This window comes from Polypterus senegalus, chromosome 6 (genome assembly GCF_016835505.1).
Source record: "Polypterus senegalus isolate Bchr_013 chromosome 6, ASM1683550v1, whole genome shotgun sequence".
NCBI lineage: Eukaryota > Metazoa > Chordata > Cladistia > Polypteriformes > Polypteridae > Polypterus > Polypterus senegalus.
In genome coordinates this window covers 125962256-125975307 of record NC_053159.1, presented here as the reverse complement: position 1 = coordinate 125975307, position 13052 = coordinate 125962256, and the positions used below count along the sequence as shown (strand labels likewise).

At 39.9% G+C, this 13052-nt stretch overlaps 1 non-coding gene across 1 annotated transcript; it reads left to right on the top strand.

Moving 5' to 3' along the window:
- Positions 1-3323: 3323 nt before the first annotated feature.
- trnat-agu lies at positions 3324-3397 on the top strand. Its single transcript has one exon. It is a non-coding gene; the product is annotated as a tRNA-Thr (tRNA).
- The last annotated feature ends 9655 nt before the right edge of the window (positions 3398-13052 follow it).

Below are 13052 nucleotides of genomic sequence, written 5' to 3'. Positions count from 1 at the left end.
CAAAGTCTCATCTTGCAGGACATGAAATGATGTCTCTGAGAAACTCACGTCTCTTCCCAGGCTTAAAGGTTTCATCTCGTCCCTGGATTTTTTTTTTATTATTATACAGAGATGTGGCTGCTGATGGAGCTTTTCATCAACAAGCACAATGCTACCAATTTTTGTGAATATTACTTTTGGAATCTTAGTGATGACTGCTTAATTCTTACAGGACATATTGCTGCATGTCTGCGTGTGGTTTGTTACAAAAGGCACCAACCTTCTGTTGTAAATTTGGTAAGGGAGGACAAGAGTTAACTTCACTTGTTAAGCAACCAAGCAGATGGGATTCCCTCACCATGATCTTCAGGGTCTCTTGGTAACTTTTGTCAAATGTAAAGTTTTAATTAGGCAGAAAAATAGTACAAGATACGTGTCTAAAGTCAGCGTCTTAAAGGCTCTTCCAATAATGGTCCCAGTGACACAGCTTCATAAATAATGGCCGCAGGGCTGCCAGGTTAACAGACGTTCAAGTAAAGCACTTTTCTCACTAGCTTCCTGCAGCTTCCTGCTCCCATCCTGATTCAAAGAATGCAGAACTAAAACTGGTGTCTTATCCTCACAGTCATCACTATAGCTTCTCAACAGTTTTGGTTATTTTTTACCGTTATATAACGTCACATATTATAAGTGGTCATGATTTATCTTTTGGTCTGCCCTTCTTCTCCATTCTTGGTGTCCTTTACAGTATAGACATATAGACAGCAAATTAGTTTGCCACTCAAGAAAACCATAGCTACAAAACATAATGAACCCAGCTATAGGAGGCACTGTATGTTCTGCAAAAAAGCAAACGAAAATTAAAATTATAAAATGAAAAGGACTGGAACACTACTTTAAACTTTAACTTTAACCACATCCCACACTCCCTCCATTCTTGTCACCAAAACAACAGATGACCCCATCAAGAAATTTGACTTTAATGATTTACTCATTTTCAAAGTTAAACAGAGTTAAATGACTGTAATCATTATATACACAAAAACAATACTTCTACAACAATTCTGCTTTCATTTCATATACTGTGCACAGATCTTAATATCTTAATAATAATAAGATTACTAAGATTGATGAGCTATAGACATTACAGGGGATTCCAGTCAAAATGAAGTTAATTTCATAGAAATGATTAATTGGTCACATACACATAGCAATATAAACATAATATGAAACAATAATATACAAATATAACACAATTCAAAAATAGCTTTACACCTATTCAAGCATATTTTGGAATTATATTTTTGAATGAAATGTTCAATATTTCTAGAATGGTCAGAAAATGTATTTTGGATTGTTTAAATTTTATTTTTTGTTTATAAATATGAAGTTAATTGGTAAATAAAACAGTTCATATTTGTCACTCATATATTTCTTAGTGAGGTGGATTAAAAAAATAAAATGATAGAAAAAGAAACATGAAGTAAATGAAAATGATAGATTATGGAAGGTATTCATAGAGTTAATTAAATAACAATTACCGTAGCACCATATTTTGAAAAAGTGATTAAATACAAGTAGAAAATTCTACTGTATCATCTTATTTTTTAAAAGTTATAACAATAAAGAGTTCGATCGAGTCGTCAATCAACTACATGGGAATGGGGCGAAATTATAGGAGGTGGTTAAATCTTTTGTGGAGTAAATTTATTACATAATACTTCAAAACAACAAAAATACAAACTTTTAACTTCAGTGTAAATTATAACGTAACAAGGGTTAATTCTGTTCATGTTAAACACTGTAATTAATACTAACTACCTCAGGCCTACATTGTTTACATTTTCTGGGACGGTTTCACTGTGACTGCGGTGGGTTGGCACCCTGCCCGGGATTGGTTCCTGCCTTGTGCCCTGTGTTGGCTGGGATTGGCTCCAGCAGACCCCCGTGACCCTGTGTTCGGATTCAGCGGGCTGGAGAATTGATGGATGGTTTCATTGTGATGCTCGCAGTACGAAGGTGAGGGCAAAGAATTGTGGGAAATCGAACTGCAAAGCACCGCCCATTAACCGTCATAAATTAAAATATATTTGCATGTTGAGAACCTAAAAATAAAAATGCAAAGTGGAAAATGAAAAGTCAACGAGCAGCAGGTAGCGTCAGTGTTTATTTGGGTTTTACTTTTCATTTTTACAGCTTCATGTCTGTTCAGGCTAATATTGAAATTGCAAATGGTGTTATTTCATCTTATTTTAATTTTTTGCAGCATTATTGCCCGTAGACTTTGAAAAATAAATGACAAAAGAGAGACTGCATTTGCATTTTATAATTTTAATTTTCCTTCCCATTTTTGCAGAAAATACATCATATAATCCAGCAGGCCCTTCATAACATGGAAACGGAGCACTTGGTGTCATCGGTTTTGTTCAGTATCGTTTTGACTAGTCACTTAACACACGGGTGCGCGTACCACAGGCACATTATTTTCTGAACGTAATTAAAATCCAGTATGAATTTTCTTTCATTACCCAGGTCTCAAGGGCAAACTGTAACTATTTTCTTGTCACGACCCCGGGATAATAATAAAAAAAACAAAAAAACTTCAAGCCTCCGTCACCAGCGCTTCATCGAGTAACTTTGCGTGTTAGAATCGCCCCCGTGCGTCTGTTCCCTGTATTTGTGTAACGATCCGGCTGTTCAAGCCTTTGACTGAATCAGTTTAAAGCTGCTTGCCGGGACAAGCACTGCGTGACCAATAAAAACATGGATTGAATAATCGAGTAGAATCAGTAGGTACCACACTAAGAACAGTCATGTTTAGAGATGTCTTAAAATAACTTTTTAAATATTTTAAAAGCTTTACAGATTTTAAGATATCATAAATCTGGACATTGATTCAGTTCGGGTACATACAACCCCCCTTTCCGGTTGATTGTCGGCTTCAGGCGTACAGGCGGTTTTCACAGCTTGGTCATTTTTTTTAAATAATCCATCAGTTTCGCTCTCACATACTTATCACAAGGGGTCAGGTTTAGCACCTGAAAAATATTTCATCATGGGGAGAGCATGCAGATCCTATACAGAAACACAGGAAGTCGATCATTATATTATTTAATCGTTGCTTTGTATGTAACTAATTTATGCAGTAATATAAAGCGGATTAATAGGTCATGGTTTAAGAAGAATTTAATTAAGATTAAATTTAAATTAACACTAAACTTTTATTCTTATTAAAATATGGCCACGGTTTCTTTGCATGAGCCAAATACAATCGCTTCAAACGCCCTGGTATACGTTTATTACACCGATGGGGTGTGTGAAGCCGACATTTACTAGCGTGGGGTGGCGCCGTGGCTTAGATGGTTAAAGCGCCTGTCTAGTAAACAGGAGATCCTGGGTTCGAATCCCAGCGGTGCCTTTATCTATATTGTGTTTGGTTTTCCCATGGCATTGTCAATTATAATTTCAAGCGTTAGCGATAACTGTCAGAAGCATGACAAGAAGAATTAAATTTAAAAAGGTCGCAGTTGAGAAAGCATAAGAACTGAATTAAGGAACAGTGAAAAGTTGTTACCTGAACAAAAATGAATAAACAAATTGAATATAACTTGCAGCTGGATTCCTTTGCTCAGTAGTCAAGCATGCATTAACAACAGTTTTTAATAAAATATATTATCAGAGGGTCCTTTGTAGAGTTACAAAATAAATAAAAAATGGCAAGACAGTGACTGAAAGTTGGAAGACCTACATCAGTTTAGCCTTTATGGTCTGGCTTTTCATTTAGTTTCCTCCTTTATTATCAGGAATGGAGAACGTGCAGGTACAAGTAGACATGTGCACAAGTTTATTTACTTTTCTTGTGCAAACCTAAATGTCACTAAACCATTAGATGAGTGACCTTCCTAGAAAGTCCCCAGAAGATCCCAAATGATCTCAGAAAGTGCTTTGGGGCACTGCACAAAGGTTGACCCTGAGCTCTGGCCCCCAAAGGTCATGTGAAAAGACCATTTCCCCTTGGGAATTAACTCAGTATATAAAAAAAAAACCCAGTAAAAAAAAGTTCCAATATAACGCCTTTGGGATTTATGTGAACATTGTCATATATTAAATTGTGGAATCCACTCAGGGAAATATAGTAGACTGCATTTAACATGAGTATTATTAGATGCCACTGTCACCTTGACATGATAGTGGGACTTGTGCACCGTAATGACGCTTACAGCTAGGTGTGTGGGGCTTTGTGCTCCTGGTAAAGTCTCCCTTGGCAAACAGGTTTGGGTTGAAATGTCAAAGTACAATTCACAATGACCCTCACAAACATGCTAATTAATCAACAGTGTACCCTGCCTGGGATAGATAGGGTTACCGGGACCCACTTCAGAAGTCAGGCTTGGAGGTGGTGTTCAGGCAACCCACATAACCTGGCTGGACTCATCCTGAAATTATGATGATATGGAGCCCTCTTGTGGGCTCACCACCTGCAAGGTGAAGGGTGAAGTCTGGACGCAATGCCAGTTTAATGGCCGACACAGACAGGAATGGCCTAAATGGGCTAGACGCTGGCAATGGAGACTGGCTTTGGGAACTTGGAACATTACCTTTCTGGCAGGTAAGGAGCCCAAGCTGGTGCAGGAGGTGGAAAGGTACCAGATACGTATATATAATTGGTGTTACCTCCACACATAGAATGGGTTCTGGAACTAAACTTTTTGATCAGGCGGTCTCTCTCCTACTCTGGAGTTCCTATGTGTGAAAGACCTCAGGAAGGATACCGACAAGCCTCCAGCTGAGGGCTGGGCAGTTGGAATTCTCTCCAGTTGACGAGAGGGTTGCTTCAATGCATCTACAAGTTGCAGGGAGGAAAACACTGGCAGCTGTTTATGTGTGTGTACCAACCACCTGTTCAGAGTATTTAGCTTCCCTTGAGAAGATGGATGAGGTACTTGAAAGGGTGCTACCCACTGACTTGGAAGTCCTACTAGGTGACTTATGTACTGACGTTGGTAATAACAGAAATACTTGGAGGGGTACTACTGGGAGAAACAGCCTCTTAGATCTGAACCAGAATGGTGAATTGTTATTGGACTTTGGTGCTAGTCTTGGATTGTCCATAACAAACACCATGTTCAAACACAAGGAGCCTTATACATGTAACTGGCACCAGAGCACTCTGGGCCAATGGTTGATGATAAACTTTGTAGTTATGTCTTCTGACCCGAGACCAAATGTCTTGGACACTCAGGTAAAGAGTGGGTCAGAGCTGTCAATTGATAAACAACTTGGTGGTGAGTTGGATTCAAAGCAAGGGCCATAGGCCAGATTGTCCAGAGAAGCCTAGATGAGCAATTTGGATTTCCTGGTATCATCTGTTTGAGACTTACATTTGTAATGAGTTCAACTCTTATCTTGGAAAGACCTTCTGCCTTGTGCAGAGTGAGCTCAGGGACATTGAGTCTAATGAACCCTGTTCAAGACCTCAGTTGTGGAAGTGGTTGCTAAAAGATGTGGTCATAAAGCAGTTGGGACATCTCATGACATCAACCGTGGGACTTGATAGTGGACATCAGAGATGAAGTTGTCAGACTGAAGAAGGTGGCCTTTAGGGAAATGCTCTCTGTGGGATCTAATTACTTGGTTAAGAGTTACCAACGGTCTAAGAAAACCGCTATAGAAGTTGTTGTGGCAGCACACTGCTAAACTAATATTTTAAAGTACTGTATCCAAACAATGCATATTATTTAAAAAGGTTAAAAATATTATTTTTATGTGGTGCAGTGAAGAGAAATGAAAAAAAAAGTGTTAATAAAAGTCTTAAGGATGTGCAATGCATGAACCTTTCAGGAAACCCAGCTGGGTAATTTTCACAAAAGCTGTATACTGTATACAGCAAAACTAATAAAAAAACAGCAATGGACAAGAAGTCAGTATAACAATATAAGCTAAAAAAAATAGACAACTGGAAGGGAAAAAAATGGATACTTGCTTGACAAAAATGCTGCCTTGTGACCTTAGGTTAACACACTGGTCCACAAATGCTGTATTGTTGTTTTCTGCTGACAAGCGACAAATAGTATAAAAAAAACTTTTCATTGAATTTTTAGGAAGCAGCATGCATAAATCATAAGACGAGCTACATTGAGGTTAGCAATGCGGAGCTCTGTCAGTTTCACAGTGGTCAGTCTTCATCCAAACCGACTTTGCAAACATTTAGTGGAATTCCCAAGGCGCCGCATTTCCGCCTGCATATCTTGGCGTCAGGCTATACATCTGCCCTTGAGAACTGTCCCAGCACAGTATTGTTCATGAATCCATGAGGAATTAAGCACATTTCTGTGAAGCTGGAAATGCAAAAACCAAAATCATCAAACAAAAGAGAACATGAGAAATAGTGATATAACAACACTCTACATTGGAACCAACTTTGTGGGCAGGACAATAGTCCGAACATATATTATGAATTAAGGCATAATAGGGAAATGTGCCACAGTTCTTGCCAAACTAATATCACTTTGAACAATAACACTTTAAAATGCATCTAAGCACTCTGAGCACAGGAAAGAAGCTATATAAATAAACTTTTTTATTATTATTATTATTATTGTTGTTATTAATAGTAGTAGTAGTATTATTAATTTGCATCATAATGTCGATGTGAACATTCAATGCATTGTCTTGTTGACAATCACACTTGTTTGCTTGACTTAAGTGTACATACCTGACTTGCAAGTCAATAAAAGCCTCTACTTAGCAAATAACCAAATAAATAAATAATGTAATGTTAATAAATACAGCGAATGTTGTAGCACATTTATGTGCACATCCACCAACGGGCCAGTGCACAATAGCCAAATAATGGAACTCCCACCTCTTGGAGAACAACCCAAGTAGGCACTGGAAGAAAATGCAGAATCCTCCCAGAATAACGCCAGCCTGAGGTTATAACCTTGCCATGGACTGGTATCCCATCCAAGATATTTTTCCTGCTTTTTGCCAACTGCTGCCAGCCTTCCTGATGCTAACTCTGAAGTCGGTACAGAAAATGAATGTATTGATATACTTTTAAAAGCTGATCGCCATACTCCCTCAGTGGTCCAGGCAACTTGTCTCATTTACTTCCTGCATGAAGATGAAACACGCAGTCTCTTTATTTGACTAACATGTTTATCTAGTTCGGGCCTTGTGGGAGTTGAAACTTTTTCCAGCATCAGCTCATGCAAGGCAGGGACCAGTCTTAGAACAGATGCCATCCCATCGCAGCAAATAATCAAGTTCACAATTACTTTGACGTATATTAGGATTGCTAGCCCACCTTTATTTTTGCCTTAGCCAAGATCCACGTATTTAAACTTAATATATAGATAACATTCATCTTAATCACAAGCTGTCCTTCACATTCCAGGTTCCTTCGGCCTGTCGGTCGTGCAGATTCACTCCATACAACATCCTAAAGATCAGACCATATCTGACAGACCAGGCTTTGGTCCTGGCACATCTGGACTACTGCAAATCTCTGCTGGCAGGAGTACTGGCCTGTGTCACCAAGCAACTGCACATGATTCAAAATGAAGCAGTACGTTTCATGTTCAATCAGCAGAGGTGGGCATATATTAGTACTCTTTTACGATCACTACATTGGCTGCCTGTAAGTTCAAATCCTTAATGCTTGCCTACAGTATAGTCAGTGGGTGAGCACCTGTAAATATTCCCACTGACTGTTTTGTAGGCAAGCATTAAGGAGACATTTGTGAGGTCCTATGCTCCTACTCACACACTCAGTTCTGCTAGTGGATGGTGTCACCTCTATGCAGTGTCAAATCTCAGTCTAAACTCTTTTCATATGTAGCTGTTAGCTGGTGGAACGAACTGACAACCTCAATTTGAAATTCTGACTCCCACAATGTGTTCAAGAAGCATTTGAAGACTCTCTTATTCTGTGAATTTCAGTCTAACAGCTAGCTGTTTGTTTTCTGTAACTTAGGAATTATATCTCACTTGTAATTTGTTTTAAGCACTTTGAGCTACTGTTTGTATGAAAATGTGCTATATAAATAAATGTTGTTGTTGTTGTTGTTAAGCTCATCACTTTGATGATCAGTTTTGTTGCTTTGTCCCTTGTTAATAAGTTGCAAGTCGCTTTGAAAACACCATGCTTCAAAGTCCTTTGGCAATATCCTTTGGAGGTTAATTCATGTACTGTAGTACCTATCATTACTTTGTGTGTGTTGAATCCGGGTACCCTGCATTCTTCTTCAAGGCTCTGTGGCTTAGTGTGTCTGAGACAACCTAGCTTCTTGTCTAGGGTTGGTTACTAGCCCCTTGTACTTGTGGCTTCTGAATATGCCATATCTTTGTTAAAGGCAGGTTCGTAAAATATTTCCATATTATAACTTGTTTTGTTTAGAATTAACTTATGTAGAATATGTAATGTCTTGATCTACTCTTTTTAAGTAGTGAAAGCTAGGAATAAAGAAGTGACAAATTTAGATAAAAAAAAGCAGAAGTCAATGCAAGGCCCTTTTTAACGAAAGTGGCTATAATGTCTTTGGGACAAGAATTTTAATCAGAGGTGAATAACTAATATACACGTTTTCTCCAAGATGAGCCATAGCACTAAAGCAAATTATTAGGACCACTATAGTGGGTAGGGCCTCCTTCTGCTCTCAAAACAGCCTCACTTCTTTGTGACATGGATTCCAGAAGATGTTGGAAACATTCCTTTGAGATTCTAGTCCGTGTTGATCTGATTGCATCACACTATTTCTGCACATTTATCAGCTGTACATTCATACGGGATGGTATGGTGGTGCACTGATAGTGCTGCTGCCTCGCAGTAAGGAGACCTGGGTTCACATCCCAGGTCCTCCCTGCGTGGAGTTTGCATGTTCTCCACGTGTCTGCATGGGTTTCCTCCCAAAGACATGCAGGTTAGGTGCATTGGCGATCCTAAATTGTGCTGGGTGTGTGTGCCCGGCCTGGGGATTTGTGGCTGGGATTGGATCCCGTGACCCTGTGTTAGGATATAGTGGGTTGGAAAATGACTGACTGACATTCATATTGTGAATCTTCCATTATTCCACATCCAAAGGTGGTTGGTTTGATTCATATCTGGTAACTGGGAAGGCCACTGAAGAACCCTGACCACATTGTCATGTACATGAAACCAGTTTGAGACAACGTTTGCTTTGTAATATGATGCGTTATTAGACTGGAAGTAGCCATTAGAAGATGGGCACATTTTGACCATAAAGAGATTAACTAATTCAGCGCCACTATTCAAAAAGGCTGTGGCATTAACAACTGGTTGGTATTAACAGGCCTAAAGTGTGCCACGTTAACATTTCCCACACCATTACACCACCACCAGTGTTGACACAAGGCAGGTTGGGTGCAGCGATTCAAGCTGTTGCCACCAAATTCTGACCCTACCACCAGTGTGCTTCAGCAGATATCGAGATTCATTAGACCAGGCTATGTTTTTCCAGTCTTAGGCTGTTTCACTTTTGGTGAACCTGTGTTAACTGCAGCCTCAGCTTTCTATTCTTGGCTGACAGGAGTAGAATCTGGTATGATCGTCTGCTGTTGTAGCCCATTCACCTCAAGGTTTGATGTGATGTGCCTTCTGAGATGCTCTCCTACTCATTAGTCATACAGAGAGGTTATCTGAGTTACCATGGCCTTTCTGTCACCTTGAACCAGCCTAGCCATTATCCTCTGATCTCTCTCATTAAAAAGGCATTTCCATCTGGAGAAATGCCACACACTAAGTTTTCAGTTTTTTGCACCCTTCTGAGTAAACTCTCTGTTGTGTGCAAGTCCCAGGAGATCAGCAGTTACAAAAATTCTTAAACCAACCTGTCTGACACCAACAATCAGGCCACAGTCGAAATCACCGAGATAACATTTTTCCCCATTCTGCTGTTCGATGTGAACATTAACTGAAGCTCTTGACCCGTTACCTGCAAGATTTTATGCATTGTGCTGCTCCCACATGACTGGATAATTACATAATTGTATGGATAAGCAGGTGTAAAGGCAATCTTAATGATTTGCTCAGTCAATGCACAGTGTCATGACAACTTTAAAAGTAAAAAAATTGGAAATAATTAAAAAAACATTAATCACAGGCAAAGGCTGCACCTTACACAAATTAGCAACATATGATTACTATACACTGCATGTGGTTTAAAATTGTCAGTCTGTTTTTTGCAGTTCATATTTTAATACATAAACATGTGAATTTGCTCATTGTGTTACAAAATGGCGGAAGCTGGAAAACAAAGCCTTAACTGAAAATTGCATGAGACGAGCCGGCAACACCTGTAATTTGAAGTCAACAAATAATATACGTTGCCGTTTTGGAGTACTGTATGAAATCGGAGTACCTTTCGGATAGTTTAACTTGACCTCAATTTGAACACAGGTCAATGGAACAGATATTCGCTGATCACTGAACCGTCCATTATCAAACGCTTCCGTGCCTCTTTCAGCCACGGTGGCTCAATGTACGCGCTGCTGCAATACGGGTCCATTGTTCTGTATTTTCAGTGCCGTGAGCTGATGTTGCAAGTATGGAATTTTGACGTTTTTTCTGTGTTGGTGGGAGTTTCCTCTTGCATTGTCAACAGTGTGACCACTAGCCCTGTTTTTACTGGACGTGACCTCTTTCAGGTACCTAAAAATTAACACGGTCGTGATTTCCAAATAGTTTAAAATGTCCAGGATTTCACGATACGTTCATGTTGTCACATTCTTTCTGTTGTCGACGCGCGTTCCTTATGTATTTGCATTGCTTCGACCCTTCTATGTAGGAACTATTGCACAACTGCTCGCTTACAGTCAAACTGACTGAGGTGCTTTCTGGATTGAGGAGCTTTCAATCAAACTTTATTAGGTCCTAGCTGAGGTCTCGTAGACATTTTAACAAATGGATAGTATTGTGGGCGGCACGGTGGCGCAGTGGGTAGCGCTGCTGCCTCGCAGTTTGGGGATTCGCTACCCGGGTCCTCCCTGCGTGGAGTTTGTATGTTCTCCCCGTGTCTGCATGGATTTCCTCCCACAGTCCAAAGACATGCTGGTTAGGTGGATTGGCGATTCTAAATTGTCCCTAGTGTGTATGCGCGCACCCTGCGGTGGGCTGGCGCCCTGCCCGAGGTTTGTTTCCTGCCTTGCGCCCTGTGTTGGCTGGGATTGGCTCCAGCAGACCCCCGTGACCCTGTAGTTAGGATATGGCGGGTTGGATAATGGATGGATGGACGTGCTGCGTAGTACACATTATTAAAAATGGCGAATGAATTTGCATGAATGGCAGTTTGGAGAGTCCAAAGGCGGATTAATGAATATGTTGGCCTAGACTGCAGCCTAGGTCGCCCCCGATTTACCGTAGGGCCCTGTCTTGGAGAAACAAAAAATACTGTAATTGGATTCATTTATTTAAAAGAAGTTGTATAACTTCATAGGAAACTGAAACGATAAAATCGTGACCTTACGGATATACCTTACAGTACCTTCGGGGATGGACTGGTCACTGGGGTTAACGGGAAGAACCCCGCCGCGGTGTGTTTTTCAGTGTTGCGCTGTTGAGCCACAAACTGTAAGCGTGGGCACAGACATAGAGAGAGAGAGGGAGAGGCAGGCAGGCGTGACGTACACACGCTATCCTCAGTGCGCCTGTCCAATCACGCGATGCTATTAAACCTCGGCCACCCCGCACCGATGCACGTGAGAAAAATGCGCGAGGGAAGACTGGAGGCGGAAAACTGTTTTTAATTTAGTGAACAAATAGGCGTTGTGTGCTCAAGAGACTGCAGTATGGTTGGCGTGTAGAAGTGACAAGTTCAGCGACACTCATTCTTGCATGTCTTGCGCAGAAGGGCCGACAGAAATGTACGCACTGCATACATATATACAATTAATAAGGGAATAATTTAGCAACGGGTGTGGTGAGGGGTACGTTGAAACATTAGGGATGTTAGGTGTTTACAAGACAATGTCATGGTCATAAGATTGATCTTTGATTTTATTTTCTCTCGTGTATCTAAACTGTTTTATCATTTACTTTTCAAGAACGTTAACTTTCAAACACGCTTAGTGTTTTTTTTTTTAATACTCTGGTTATTGAAGCCAGTATTTACCAAAAGGGGCACAAGTGGATAACGTAGTTTTACTTTGCTATTCATTGTTGTTGGCCCAGGGATCTGGTGTGCTTATCACCAATTCTGTGTATTTGGGGCACGATTAAGAGAGCAAACACATAGAGTTAAAAGGAAAATGATTAAGTACAATAAACATTTAAAGACATGGCATAAATACAGCTGTTTCATACATATAACTATGACATTACTGCACTTTCCTTAATTCAAAATAAGAGAAGGAATTAAGGTTAAATAATTGAAATAACTGAATGAGATTACTTAAAAGATAAAAATGATTAATAGTGAAAAAGATAAAAAAAATATTCATTAGTCTGAGGATCAGAACTGAATTTTAGCATCAGTGCACTACGCTACTTTACATTATAAATCACCAGAGAGTGATATGTTCAAATGCATTAACGGGTGCAAGAATACTTGGTTAGTTAATCCAGCTATTGCTGTGAGGATGTAGCAATGAATTACCATTAAATGCCAAATCTGTTCAATAGATGCACCAACAAAAGTGTAAGTATAAAGACAGGTTAAAAATAATTACCTGTATTTATGACCTGGATGTAATATTGTATGACACATATGTGCCTTAGCAAATAAAGGTGTTAGTGACTTAAAAGTGCGTATTTACTCTACAAAGCACAAAACTGTTGTTAAGAGAGAATCCATCCATCCATTTTCCAACCCGTTGAATCCGAACACAGGGTCACGGGGGTCTGCTGGAGCCAATCCCAGCTAACACAGGGAGCAAGGCAGGAACTAATCCTGGGCAGGGCGCCAACCCACCGCAGTGTTAAGAGAGAATACATCAGCTATTTTGTGAGATCAACTTGGCTCATAATCGGTACAGAACCTTAGGGTGGGTTCCATGATTTCTGGGTCTTTCAGATTCACTCTACACAATATCTCCAAGATCAGACCATATCTGAC